We start from the raw sequence: 13930 nt of genomic DNA, 5'->3' as shown, positions 1-13930 counted from the left end.
ACTGCCCCCTTGCCGACGGACCGTACTGCTCAACGTGGACGGAGACCAGAACGAGAGAGACGTTCCTACCCGGCCCCAGCACGGCATGTACCCGACCTATCGGCAGAAAGAGGACCGGAGTGCTGGAGTTGCGAAGGTAGGGGGCATATCTCCAAAGACTGTGCCAACCGAGAAAGGAGGAGGAGGGGACAGCCGTTAAACTAAAATGCCCCACGGTTGTGGAGCATACCGTGGGGTCTCGTGCTTCAGAGAGTAGAAGAGGGAGCTCTGAAGACATTGTCTCCGAGAGGCCCATCATCTGGGCTGAATTCAATGGGCAGCGGATCCGCTGTTTGATGGACACCGGGTCTCAAGTGACCACTATGCCTGAGACGTATTTCCAAAGTCACTTTCCTGAAGTCACTCGTTCCTGCCGGGAACCCACTGTCAAATTGGTGGCGGCCAACCAACTACCTATCCCAGTAGCGGGAGTAGTATGGATGTCCATGCGGGCATGTGGAAGGACCTCGGACGAAAAGGGATCGTACTAACCACAGGGCCCGGAGGTGATGGGCCCATTGTTACCCTGGGCATGAATGTGCTGAAAGAAGTCGGACAGTTCCTGGCTGAGGGCTGTAGCAAAATCAACTGGACCCGCGCCATTCGAGACCCAGCTAGCAAGAGAGTGTTCCAACACCTCGTGCGGGTCAGCCAGATCAACTGCAATAATTTTAATCTTATATTCACTTAGTTCTACCATTCATCCAAAATTACTTTTTTGGATCTCGAACTTGAGGCTACCAAGGAGAAAGAATTGGTCAAAATTAATCCCCACAGAAAATCTACAGCCTCAAATTCTATTCTATCAGCTAAATGTTGTCATCCGCCACATATTAAGAGAAATATCCCTTACGGTGAGCTAATACCAACAATACGAAATTGTTCAGATAACATCACTTTTCAGAAGGAATCAGAAAAAAATTGTAACAGACTATCCAATAGGTGCTATCCCGAGTGGTCTTTAAGAAAAGCGAGTAGAATTGTCTCCAATATAAATCGGAAAGATATACTCTGAAATAAACAGAAAAATAACATTAACACATTGGATACTAGGGTAACGTTTTCTACCACCTATAGTCCTCAGTATAATAAAATTACATCTAGAATTAAAAAGTATAACCCTATTATATATCAGAACAAGAAACTAAAAAACCTACTTTCTAATGACATCCGCTTTGTAGCCAGGAAAGCACCCGCTCTGGGAACCATCCTTTCTCCTAGCTTATACACCAGTGAGACTAATACTGTACAACCAAATTGGCTCAGCACAAAAGGTTTCTTCAGATGTGGAGCCAATCGGTGCAAAGCGTGTCTACACGCGGTTAAAACAGATAGTTTTATGTCCTTAAGTAATGATAGAGAATATAAAATTCATGACTTCCTCAATTGTAATTCATCAGGGGTTATATACCTTATAGAATGCACCTTGTGGAAGGTCCACTATGTGGGTTGTACCACAGGTGCGCTGAAAGTCCGTATCAGAAGACATCTTTCTGATGCAATTAATTTGGAAGCCATAAATACATCAGCAGTATCGAGGCATTTTGCGAGAGTTCATAAAGGTGACACCTCATTCTTTAAATATATGGAGATATAGAAGGTATATAGATCCACACGATGGGGGGATCATAAGTGCAAACTTCTGAACCGGGAGTCCCTGTGGATTTTCACATTGGATACCACAGGGGTTAAATTCAAGACAGGATCTGATACTGCAGTATTAAGAAATATAATTCTGCATTTATTTCCATGCATGTACACTGGGTACGGAAAGTATTCAGACCCCTTTAAATTTTTCACTCTTTGTTTCATTGCAGCCATTTGGTAAATTCTAAAAAGTTCATTTTTTTCTCATTAAAGTCCACTCTGCACCCCATCTTGACTGAAAAAAAACAGAAATGTAGAAATTTTTGCAAATTTAATAAAAAAGAAAAACTGAAATATCACACGGGCATAAGTATTCAGACCCTTTGCTCAGTATTGAGTAGAAGCTCCCTTAAGGGCTAGTACAGCCATGAGTCTTCTTGGAAATGACGCAACAAGTTTTTCACACCTGCATTTTGGGATCCTGTGCCATTCTTCCTTGCAGATCCTCTCCAGTTCCGTCAGGATGAATGGTAAACGTTGGTGGACAGCCATTTTCAGGTCTCTCCAAAGATGCTCAATTGGGTTTAGGTCAGGGCTCTGGCTGGGCCAGTCAAGAATGGTCACATAGTTGTTCTGAAGCCACTCCTTTGTTATTTTAGCTGTGTGCTTAGGGTCATTGTCTTGTTGGAAGGTGAACCTTTGGCCAAGTCTGAGGTGCAGAGCACTCTGGAAGATGTTTTCATCCAGGATATCTCTGTACTTGGCCGCATTCATGTTTCCTTCAATTGCAACCAGTCGTCCTGTCCCTGCAGTTGAAAAACACACCCATAGCATGATACTGCTGTTATGATCTGCTACAAGAACTAAAGGAAAGAGAGGAAATCTGTCCATACAATAGGACTAAGCTGATTCCCTACGATGCAGCGGGCAACCTGTTCCTTGTGAACAGACCCGCCTTCGTCCGCGGCTAGTCTGAACGCAGACCTATTGATTTAACTGAGGGGTCACTAAAAGAACTAAGGACTGGGACAAAATTGGACACCTCCTGGCAGAAGTAGTAGCAGAAGAAGACAAACAGACAAAAGTACTTAGTGGTCCAAGGACCAAACAAACTAGAGAGATACAGTAGGTATAAAGCACCTGGCTAGATTAAGAGTCAAAGTAACACTGAAGTCCAGCAAAGCCTGAAGGGCGGAGCTGGAATAAATAGGCAGAAGGTCACGTGACCACAAAATAGAAAAAAACTAACAGGAGGATTCTAACAACTGCCACCACCATGTTTCACTGTTGGGATTGTATTAGGCAGGTGATGAGCAGTGCCTGGTTTTCTCCACACATACCACTTAGAATTATCACCAAAAAGTTCTATCTTTGTCTCATCAGACCAGAGAATCTTATTTCTCATAGTCTGGGAGTCCTTCATGTGTTTTTGAGCAAACTCTATGCGGGCTTTCATATGTCTTGCACTGAGGAGAGGCTTCCGTCTGGCCACTCTGCCATAAAGGCCCAACTGGTGGAGGGCTGCAGTGATAGTTGACTTTGTGGAACTTTCTCCCATCTCCCTACTGCATCTCTGGAGCTCAGCCACAGTGATCTTGGGGTTGTTCTTTACCTCTCTCACAAGGCTCTTCTCCCACGATTGCTCAGTTTGGCTGGACGGCCAGGTCTAGGAAGACTTCTGGTGGTCCCAAACTTCTTCCATTTAAGGATTATGGAGGCCACTGTGCTCTTATGAACCTTGAGTAATGCAGAAATTCTTTTATAACCTTGGCTAGATGTGTGCCTTGCCACAATTCGGTCTCTGAGCTCCTTGGGCAGTTCCTTTGAGCTCATGATTCTCATTTGGTCTGACATGCACTGTGAGCTGTGGGGTCTTATATAGACAGGTGTGTGCCTTTCCAAATCAAGTCCTATCAGTTTAATTAAACACATTTGGACTCCATTGAAGGAGTAGAACCATCTCAAGGAGGATCACAAGGAAATGGACAGCATGTGACTTAAATATGAGTGTCTGAGCAAAGGATCTGAATACTTATGACCATGTGATATTTCAGTTTTTCTTTTTTAATAAATTTGCAAAAAAATTCTACATTGCTGTTTTTTTCAGTCAAGATGGGGTGCAGAGTGTACTTTAATGAGAAAAAAAATTAACTTTTTAGAATTTATCAAATGGCTGCAATGAAACAAAGAGTGAAAAATTTAAAGGAGCCTGAATACTTTCCGTATTCACTCTATGTATCTATATACACTGCTCCAAAAATAAAGGGAACACTTAAAACAACAGAATATAACTCCAAGTAAATCAAACTTCTGTGAAATCAAACTGTCCACTTAGGAAGCAACACTGATTGACAATCAATTTCACATGCTGATGTGCAAATGGAATAGACGATAGATGGAAATTATTGGCAATTATCAAGACACCCTCAATAAAGGAGTGGATCTGCAGGTGGGGACCACAGACCACATCTCAGTACCAATGCTTTCTGGCTGATGTTTTGGTCACTTTTGAATGTTGGTTGTGCTTTCACACTCGTGGTAGCATGAGACAGACTTTACAACCCACAGATGTTGCTCAGATAGTGCAGCTCATCCAGGATGGCACATCAATGCGAGCTGTGGCAAGAAGGTTGGCTGTGTCCAGAGGCTGGAGGCGCTACCAGGAGACAGGCCAGTACACCAGGAGATGTGGAGGGGGCCGTAGGAGGGCAACAACCCAGCAGCAGGACCGCTACCTCCGCCTTTGTGCAAGGAGGAACAGGAGGAGCACTGCCAGAGCCCTGCAAAATGACCTCTAGCAGGCCACAAATGTGCATGTGTCTGCACAAACGGTTAGTTACCGACTTCATAAGGGTGGTATGAGGGCCCGACGTCCACAGATAGGGGTTGTGCTCACAGCTCAACACCATGCAGGACGCTTGGCATTTGCCACAGAACACCAGGATTGGCAAAGTCGCCACTCGCGCCCTGTGCTCTTCACAGATGAAAGCAGGTTCACACTGAGCACATGTGACAGACGTGACAGAGTCTGGAGACGCCGTGGAGAGCGACATCCTTCAGCATGACCGGTTTGGCAGTGGGTGAGTAATGGTGTGGGGTGGCATTTCTTTGGAGGGCCGCACAGCCCTCCATGTGCTCACCAGAGGAAGCCTGACTTCCATTAGGTACTGAGATGAGATCCTCAGACCCCTTGTGAGACCATATGCTGGTACGGTTGGCCCTGGGTTCCTCCTAATGCAGGACAATGCCAGACCTCATGTGGCTGGAGTGTGTCAGCAGTTCCTGCAAGATGAAGGCATTGAAGCTAAGGACTGGCCCGCCCGTTCCCCAGACCTGAATCCGATTGAGCACATCTGGGACATCATGTCTCGCTCCATCCGCCAACGTCACGTTGCACCACAGACTGTCCAGGAGTTGGCGGAAGCTTTAGTTCAGGTCTGGGAGGAGATCCCACAGGAGACCATCCGCAACCTCATCAGGAGCATGCCCAGGCGTTGTAGGGAGGTCATACAGGCACATTGATTGATATATATATATATATATATATATATATATATGCCTTTTTGTCATTCTAGTAGTAGGGCCATAATTAAGGCATGATTTGTTGAAACGCGTAGGTCTGTAAGCTATGATAGTTGCACATTTGCTGTATTCTTTGTGGAGCAGTGTTTTATATGGCTAATAAAAGCTAAGTTTTAATATTTTTTCTACTAAACAAACCTTCACGCTGGATCATTTGCACTTTTCCCTTGTCTGACTACACTTACGTTTCGCCCTGGTACCACTTATCTGCATCTCCAGAAGTTTCCCATTTCTCATACTCTTCAAATTACATTTTGAGACTTTCTCCTCCTGTTGTTGCACATATTTTTTTTCCCTTCATCTGCACAGGTATCATTAATCTATCAACTATAATGGCCGTACCAGGTCCTGCAGGTCCTGTATCCCGTACACATGACGTGGGCAGTGCACGGCATGCCGCTAGTTTTTATTCTGAGTGCTCTTATATACGGTGGTAGTTTTACACAATGTTGAGCCTGTGATTTGCAGAGTGAAATGTCTGACTGCTAGAATAGAAGTATACGGCAGATTCTGCAGCATGGATACATAAAGGACGTCCTGGGGGAATATATACCTCCCTCCAACACTCGTCCAGTCCCTGCCTCACACTAGAGACATTTATAATAACTCCAGGACTATGGAGCTGGTCATTTTCTCATAATCTGTGGCCATTATTAGTGATCTCGCATTGTACGGTAATATCACCCTGGAGGTTGTGATGTATTTAGTGTAATAGCGCCATCTAGAATATACAGTATATATCAGGCGATACCATGCTTTCTACAGTTAGTCGTCTTTTGTGCCCTCTATAGCTATCTATTATACTTTATATTTCTTTATAATAATTTATAATAAATTACTCGATAGTTTTACAGCTTTATGATGTTTATTAATCTGCTGTAATTATAAAAGAAAGTCCAACCTTACAGTGGACACAGGTGGAAGTGTCCTCCATGATGGTGTAGGCTGAGGTGGAGCAAGTATATAGTCAGTGGGGGATCAAGATGACCAGTATTCCCCAGGGTTCCTTGTTATCAGGGAGGGACCCGGTGTATGCAATCAAAAGATCTTATCCTCTGGCCGGCTGTGTGCCATTAACAGGTAATGATCCTCTTTCCGGCTGTGTGCCATCAACAGGTAATGACCATCTGGCAGTGCGACATCAACTGGTCATCACCCTCCAGCTGTGTGCCATCAACAGGTAATGACCATCCGGCAGTGTGCCATCAACAGGTAATGACCTTCTGGCTATGGCCATCAATAGGTCATCACCCTCCGGCTGTGTGCCATCAACAGGTAATGGCCATCCGGCAGTGCGCCATGAACAGGTAATGACCATCCGGCTGTGTGCCATCAACAGGTAATGACCCTCTGGCTATGGCCATCAATAGGCCATCACCCTCCGGCTGTGTGCCATCAACAGGTAATGACCATCCGGCAGTGTGCCATGAACAGGTAATGACCATCCGGCTGTGTGCCATCAACAGGTAATGATCCTCTGTCCGGCTGTGTTCCATCAACAGGTAATGACCCTCTGGCTATGGCCATCAATAGGCCATCACCCTCCGGCTGTGTGCCATCAACAGGTAATGACCATCCGGCAGTGTGCCATGAACAGGTAATGACCATCCGACTGTGTGCCATTAACAGGTAATGACCCTTTGGCTATGGCCATCAATAGGTCATCACCCTCCGGCTGTGTGCCATCAAATGTTTTTATCTTCTGTCCAGTTTTGTGCCATCAAGAGGTAATGACCCTCCAGCTGTGGGCCATCAACAGGTCATCACCCTTCGGCATTTAGGCTTCTTGTCTTCTGTAAGATGCGATTCTTGAGTCTCCTGATGTTAAAAAATATTTAAAAAATCACCGATTAAACTAATAATCTATCTAGTACATAAGCATCACAATTTATAATCTATCTAGTAAATAAGTATGACAATTTAGCTCACAGAACATACACTATGCTAAAACATTAGACCCTACAAGCAGAAATTTGCTAAACTAACATAAATATAACTGACAAATCAGTAGAAAAATCGCTACCAATGGCACAGCTCTCTTCACATCAACCTGTAACCATAGTAGATAAGAAATAGAGGACAATGCTCATAGTCAGTTATCAACAATTCGGCATGGGGCATCCCACCAGAGACATTATAATATCTAGTAAATTATACAGGGCAATAGAATTTACCAACAAGCACATAGTACGCCAAACTCAAGTATATAGTATGCCAAACCTCAACACGTTTTCCTAAAATAGGTTCATCAGAAGCACATACTAGACAGTGATACTTAGCAAAGCGTTCATAGATATATGCGCCATATGATAAGGTGCTAAAGTGCAAGTGTGTGACAAAATATCCATTCGATTTCAGGTGCAATGCTGCATTGTATGTAGTAAGATGGTGCCCATCAGACAGCATGTATAGGACTAACCTGTGATGAAGACACGAGCAATGGGAAAGTTCAAGCAGTTGCCTTCTCAATCTTCCTCGCCTCTAAGACATCTAAGGAAACATCTTCTCCTCTTGATTTTGGGTGGAGGTGTTGTAGGCATTTCGGGCTCTGGCATTCTAGGTTCTGGCATACTAGGTTCTGACATGGTAGGTTCTGGTGTTTTAGGTTCTGGTGCTCTTGGCTCTGGAATTCTGGGTTGTTGGCTTCTCTGAAAAATCAGTAACCTCTCTTTATGCTCCGTGGAACTTCGAGCTCTTCTTCCTATATTGTTGTGAGGGATCGTTCTGACCCAGACAATATCACTGAACGCCACTTTATAGTTGCAACTAGGAACCTTTTTCGCATCCTGCAGTGCAGGAGCCATGGATGGAGTAGAACATTTGCCATTGGGCAGGACAGGTGTTCTCCTGGAGTCTTGCTCCTGAATCTGAGGGATGCAAATCGGCTCCTTACAAGCACTTTGTTCCTTCAGAATGGTTTTGTTCTCAGGAGTTTTCTGATTGTTTCACCAGGTTCAGACATTGCCCACTTGCTCAGGACAAGACTTAAGGCCAAATACTCTAGTATTGTCAGTAGTGTCATCACCGCAACAAAAACTGTGTCACGGAAGAGCCAAAGAGGAAGATTGATGGAAGCTTGATAGGTGCTTCTCCTGAGATCCACGGGTAGTGGGTCTTCCTATAATAAAGAAAAAAAACATAATAAAGTCCTGTATATTTATACCCAATCCAGTCAAACAGAGAGCCCTTGTTATTATACAGTGATGAATACATTATCAAGCAACTTTCAGAAATATCCCATTGAGAAGATCAGGAAGAAGTTTGGGTTTCACCTCCAGGGTCCATGGAATATTATTTACAGTTGGACTTTCATATGACGGACGGTCACGTGTCCAGTATGAGAAGTCCTGCAAGAGGCGATATTCTCATTAGCTGATCCTTGTGACCTCCATATTGATGAGAACATACTCGCCCTCAGTGTACTGTAATGTGGTGGGTAGAGCAACGTAAAGCACAGAAATGATAGGATGATACTCATCATCTCCAGAGGTCTCTCACCACCAAGGTATGGTCAATGAGATACAAGCTGCAGATGGGCCGAGGCTTCTAATATACCCAGGGGTGACATCACAAAGCCCTCTGTGACATCATTGCACAGTTCTATCCATCATGTCACTGATACTTTGGACCTAACTAAATGTCTAAAAGAGAACCCTTCCACATGATTTCCAATCACGGAGCAGCTTCAGTTTTTCAAGAAAAGTTTAAAAAATATAATCTGTGCTGTGATTGGTCACAATGGCACATGAAGCAGAACGTCTTTAGATCTTTTAAAGGGAAAGTGTCAGCAATTTTTTTACAATTGTAAAATTGTAAAGTATTTATATTCATGTATAAATACACATACATATTTAAAAAGGTTTCAATGGTATAAAATCTGAAAAAAATATTTTAACTCTTTTGATGTTTTCATCTTGTAAACACTAGGGGGAGCAGCTGCTGACATTTCCATGAAAACAGAATGCAGCTAGCTCGCATTACGACTGCAGTAAAAGTGGGCGGGATCTGCTCACATGGGTGTGATGTCACTCCTCCCCTTCTGGGCGTTTGCAATAAGGTTAATGAGACTGTAGTTTAGGATCACAGTGCGGAGCGATCACTGGTGACTGCAAAGTGATATATAAGGGACAACACCAAAGTCATTAATCACTACAAGGACAAAGCAGGAATGTGGGAGTCAGAGGGGTCACCCCACACTTATATCCCCTCTGACTGTCACTTCCTAAGCTCCTTTCCCTGCCATAACCTCTTATTCCCGCAGGTAAATTCTTACAGGACCCCCCTCCCCATCCCCTTCCCCTGCCGCAGCTGATTCTAAGCGTCCTCCATATGTAATAATAGACAGGTACTCACCGGCAGCCTATGGTAATTCACAGGGTAGAACAGGGTATAGCACAGAAACAATATGGCGATCCTCATTGTCTCCAGGGGGTATCTCAGCACCAAGATATGGCCAATGAGATATGAGCTCCAGGTGGATGGAGCCCCCTTATATACCCCAAGGGTGACATCACAACGCCCTCTGTGACATCATCACCCACAACATTCCGTCACATGACATCACCCAGCACCAGCATCATGTGACCCAGCATAAATAGAAAGTCCTTGTTGCCTATAGCAACTATTCAAAACTAAGTTTAAACTTTTCCAGCAGCTAAAGGCGGCTCTGTGATGGCAGTTTCTTCTTGTGGACGGTTGTGATAAATCTGCAGAACATCTACATAACGCGACATGTAGAAAATCCTGTCTTTTCCCCTCTGTTCTTCCTCTGGTGCTACAGAGACCGATAGAAGGAGCTTTTCCAGACCTTACAGTGCACAATATGGGACCTAATCACTGATATCCCAGATCTCCTCAGTACAAGCATACCGCCAACCTATGAGGACTAGAAAGAGGGCGAAACCATGCGGCACGCGTAGTCTGACCACGCCCCTATCCACACCCCAAGCTGCGTCCATTTACCATGTCTTTCTCTCCCGGCAGGAAGAGTTATCAGAGGGGCGGTGACAGTGAGGGACATTCAGCAGAAACTCGGGACTGCAGGGCATAGACCTAAATCTGGGACTGTCTGCTGTATCCAGGACCGCTGGGACTAGAGATGAGAGGATCGACTCATGGGGCTCAGGTCCAGCATCCAGGTCAGTGGTAATTGGTGGCTGGACGGGAGGCCCTGTCGCGGCTTTAGATTAGCCCGGGCTGCTGCAGTATCATCTGTGCGTCCTGCTCTTCTCTAGTTGGGACCTGTGGATTATTTTTTGTTCCCTCATTCACAGTCGGACCCTTCAGAACTTTTTCATCTCTGTGTAGTTTCACTATATGACATCTGGCTTTTTTGTGTCTGTAAGGCCGTGTTCACACGTAGCATAAATACTGTGCACCAATCTACACAATAACAATCTCCTCTGGTTATTGCATCTTTGGTGCACTATTTTAGGCTTTTTCCCCCTTATTTGATGCATTTTGGTGCAGATGTGAAACCGCGTTTTTAATTGTTTTTTACAGTACAGAAAAGCTTTGATTCTGCACTTAAAAAAGTATCTGCAGTTTCTTACAGACGTTTTTTTATGCTCCACATAGAAGTCTATAGAGGAAAAAAATCACCAAAACCGCACAGGGTGGGGGCAGGGTGAGGGACACTGAGAGCAGAATGGAGGCATGGGGGGGTCGAATGGGAAACATGGAGGCAGAATGGGAGACATGGGGGGCAGAATGGAGTCACATTGGGGGAGAATGGAGTCATATTGGAGGCAGAATGGAAACACATTGAGGGCAGAATGGAGACATGGGGGGCAGAATGGAGACGGGGCAGAATGGAGACGGGGCAGAATGGAGTCACATTGGGGGAGAATGGAGTCATATTGGAGGCAGAATGGAAATACATTGAGGGCAGAATGGAGACATGGGGGTCAGAATGGAGACGGGGCAGAATGGAGACAGGGGAGAAGAATGGAGACAGGGGGGCAGAATGGAGTCGGGGCAGAATAGAGACCGGGGGGCAGAATGGAGATAGGGGGCAGAATGGAGACAGGGGGCAGTATGGAGACATTGGGGGCAGAATAGAAATCAGAGGGTAGTATGGATGGAGACAAGGGTGGCAGAATAGAAACATGGGGGCAGAATGGAAACAGGGGAGAAGAATGGAGACAGGGGGGCAGAATGGAGACGGGGCAGAATAGAGACCGGGGGGCAGAATGGAGATAGGGGGCAGAATGGAGACAGGGGGCAGAATGGAGACATTGGGGCAGAATGGAGACGGGGCAGAATAGAGACCGGGGGCAGAATGGAGATAGGGGGCAGAATGGAGACATGGGGACAGTATAGAGACATTGGGGGCAGAATAGAAACCAAAGGGCAGTATGGATGGAGACAAGGGTGGCAGAATAGAAACATGGGGGAAGAATGGAGACAGGGGGGCAGAATGGAGACGGGGCAGAATAGAGACCGGGGGGCAGAATGGAGATAGGGCGCAGAATGGAGACAAGGGGGACAGAATGGAGACATGGAGGGAAGAATAGAAACATGGGGTGCAGAATGGAGACGGGGGCAGAATGGAGACATTGGGAGCAGAATATAAACCAGGGGGTAGTATGGAGATAAGGGGTCCTTACACCAAGTTCTCACCACCAGTCACTAATAAGGGCACCCAGTCGGTACGGGGGCTACACGAAACCCGTAAAGGACATCGCAGTACCCGTACGGAACTCAGTGGGGAACACAAGGAGGGAGAAGGAGAAGTAAGAGAAGAGATGAACACACTAGAGCTTGGGGTCCTGTCAAGTGCACCTGAAGTACTTGGAGTGTGCTGAACCCCATCCTGGTGGCCGCAACACGCCGAGTGACAGCAGAGAGAAGCTCTGAGCTGAACCACTACACCTGTGAGTAAAGACTTGGATGACTTCAACCTTTGTCTCTGTCTGTTCCTTACTCCGCAGCTCTGAACCCGCCAACGCTCTATTCCACGCTCTCTCTCTCTCTATGCTGCCCTGAGGCCTTGCTCCACCTGTGGGTAGCCGTACCATTCGAGCTGTCTGAACACTGGCCTCAGAGGACTGCTGCAGCGCTGGTGACCCTCACCAAAAACCGCAGGTGGTGTAGTCGAACAACCACTCATCCAGAAGCCCATAATTTTTTATGTGACAGCCCTGGGCACGGACCGGGCCAAGGCCACGATGACATCCCCCACAACTACAGGCCCGCCGTCCGAGTTCACCTTCCCAGGGAGGGCTAGAGCGTCACAATAACAGGGCCCTACATTGCTTATTATATACAGTATAATGGCCACACAGTGCTCCATACAGAATAATGAGCCCCACATAGTGCTCCATACAGTAAAATGGGCCCCACATAATCCTCCATACAGTATAATGGCCCCACATAATCCTCCATACAGTATAATGGGTCCCACATAATCCTCCATACAGTATAATGGCCCCACATAGTCCTCCATGCAGAATAATGGCCCCACATAGTCCTCCATACAATATAATGGCCCCGCATAGTCCTCCATACAGTATAATGGCCCCACATAGTCCTCCATACAGTATAATGGCCCCACATAGTCCTCCATACTGTATAATGGCCCCACATAGTCCTACATACAGTATAATGGCCCCATATAATCCTCCATACAGTGTAATGGTCTCACATAGCCCTCCATACAGAATAATGGGCTCCACATAGTACTCCATACAGGATAATGGCCTCGCATAGTCCTCCATACAGTATAATGGCCCCACATAATCCTCCATACAGTATAATGGCCCCACACAGTGCTCCATAGAGTATAACAGGGCCCTACATTGCTTTCCATACAGTATAATGGCCCCACATAGTGCTCCATACAGTATAATGGCCCCACACAGTGCTCCACACAGTATAATGGGCCCCACACAGTGTTCCATACAGTATAATGGGCCCCACATAGTCCTCCATGTAGTGCCGGCGTCCCTGCCCTCTGCTAGGCAGGGACGCTGCTCCCCTCACCGCTCTGCCCCGTGCCCGGCGTCCCTCTCCCGCTCTGCTGTCAGCGCGCGCTCCTTCCCGGCGTCCTCCTCCCGCTCTGCTCTCAGCGCGCGCTCCTTCCCGGCCCCTGTGCTTAGGGCGCGCGCGCGCGCGCTCCCCTCCTCTTCAAGGGGCCGCGCGCGTCGTCCTAAGGAGTCCCCGGCCAATGGCCGGAGGACTTCATCATATATAAGGCACCTCCTCCAAAATGGAGGTGCCCGAGCAATGTTGTTTGCACCTGTGTCTCACCTGTGCTTCAGCCCTCAGGTCCCGTTGCCAGTTACCTGCCAGTTACCTGTCAGATTCCTGCCTGATTACTTGCTACCTGTCTGCTAGTCTGAGGTCCGACGGTCTGCCTTACTACTCCTGTCAGTCTGTCTAAGGACCAGCCTGCCCGCTCACCTGGGAGCGCTTCTCCGCTACCTGCCTGCTTGCCTGCCCGGAGGCTCCACTGTCACGTGCTGTGACCACCAGCTATTCCAGAGACTCTTGCCCGCTCACCTGGGAGCGCACATCAGCTACCTGCCTGCCTGCCTGAGGACCGACGGTCTGCCTACCAACTCCTGTCAGTCTGTCTATGGACCAGCTTGCCCGCTCACCTGGGAGCGCACATCTGCTATCTGCCTGCTAGCCTACCTGGAGGCTCCGCCGTCACGTGCTGTGACCACCTGCCTGTCCAGTGACTCCTGCCCGCTCACCTGGGAGCGCTCATCTGCTACCT

Source organism: Phyllobates terribilis, unplaced genomic scaffold, assembly GCF_046119375.1.
Source record: "Phyllobates terribilis strain yellow unplaced genomic scaffold, ASM4611937v1 Scaffold_186__1_contigs__length_3700242, whole genome shotgun sequence".
NCBI classification, from domain to species: domain Eukaryota; kingdom Metazoa; phylum Chordata; class Amphibia; order Anura; family Dendrobatidae; genus Phyllobates; species Phyllobates terribilis.
This window is presented reverse-complemented; position numbering follows the sequence as displayed.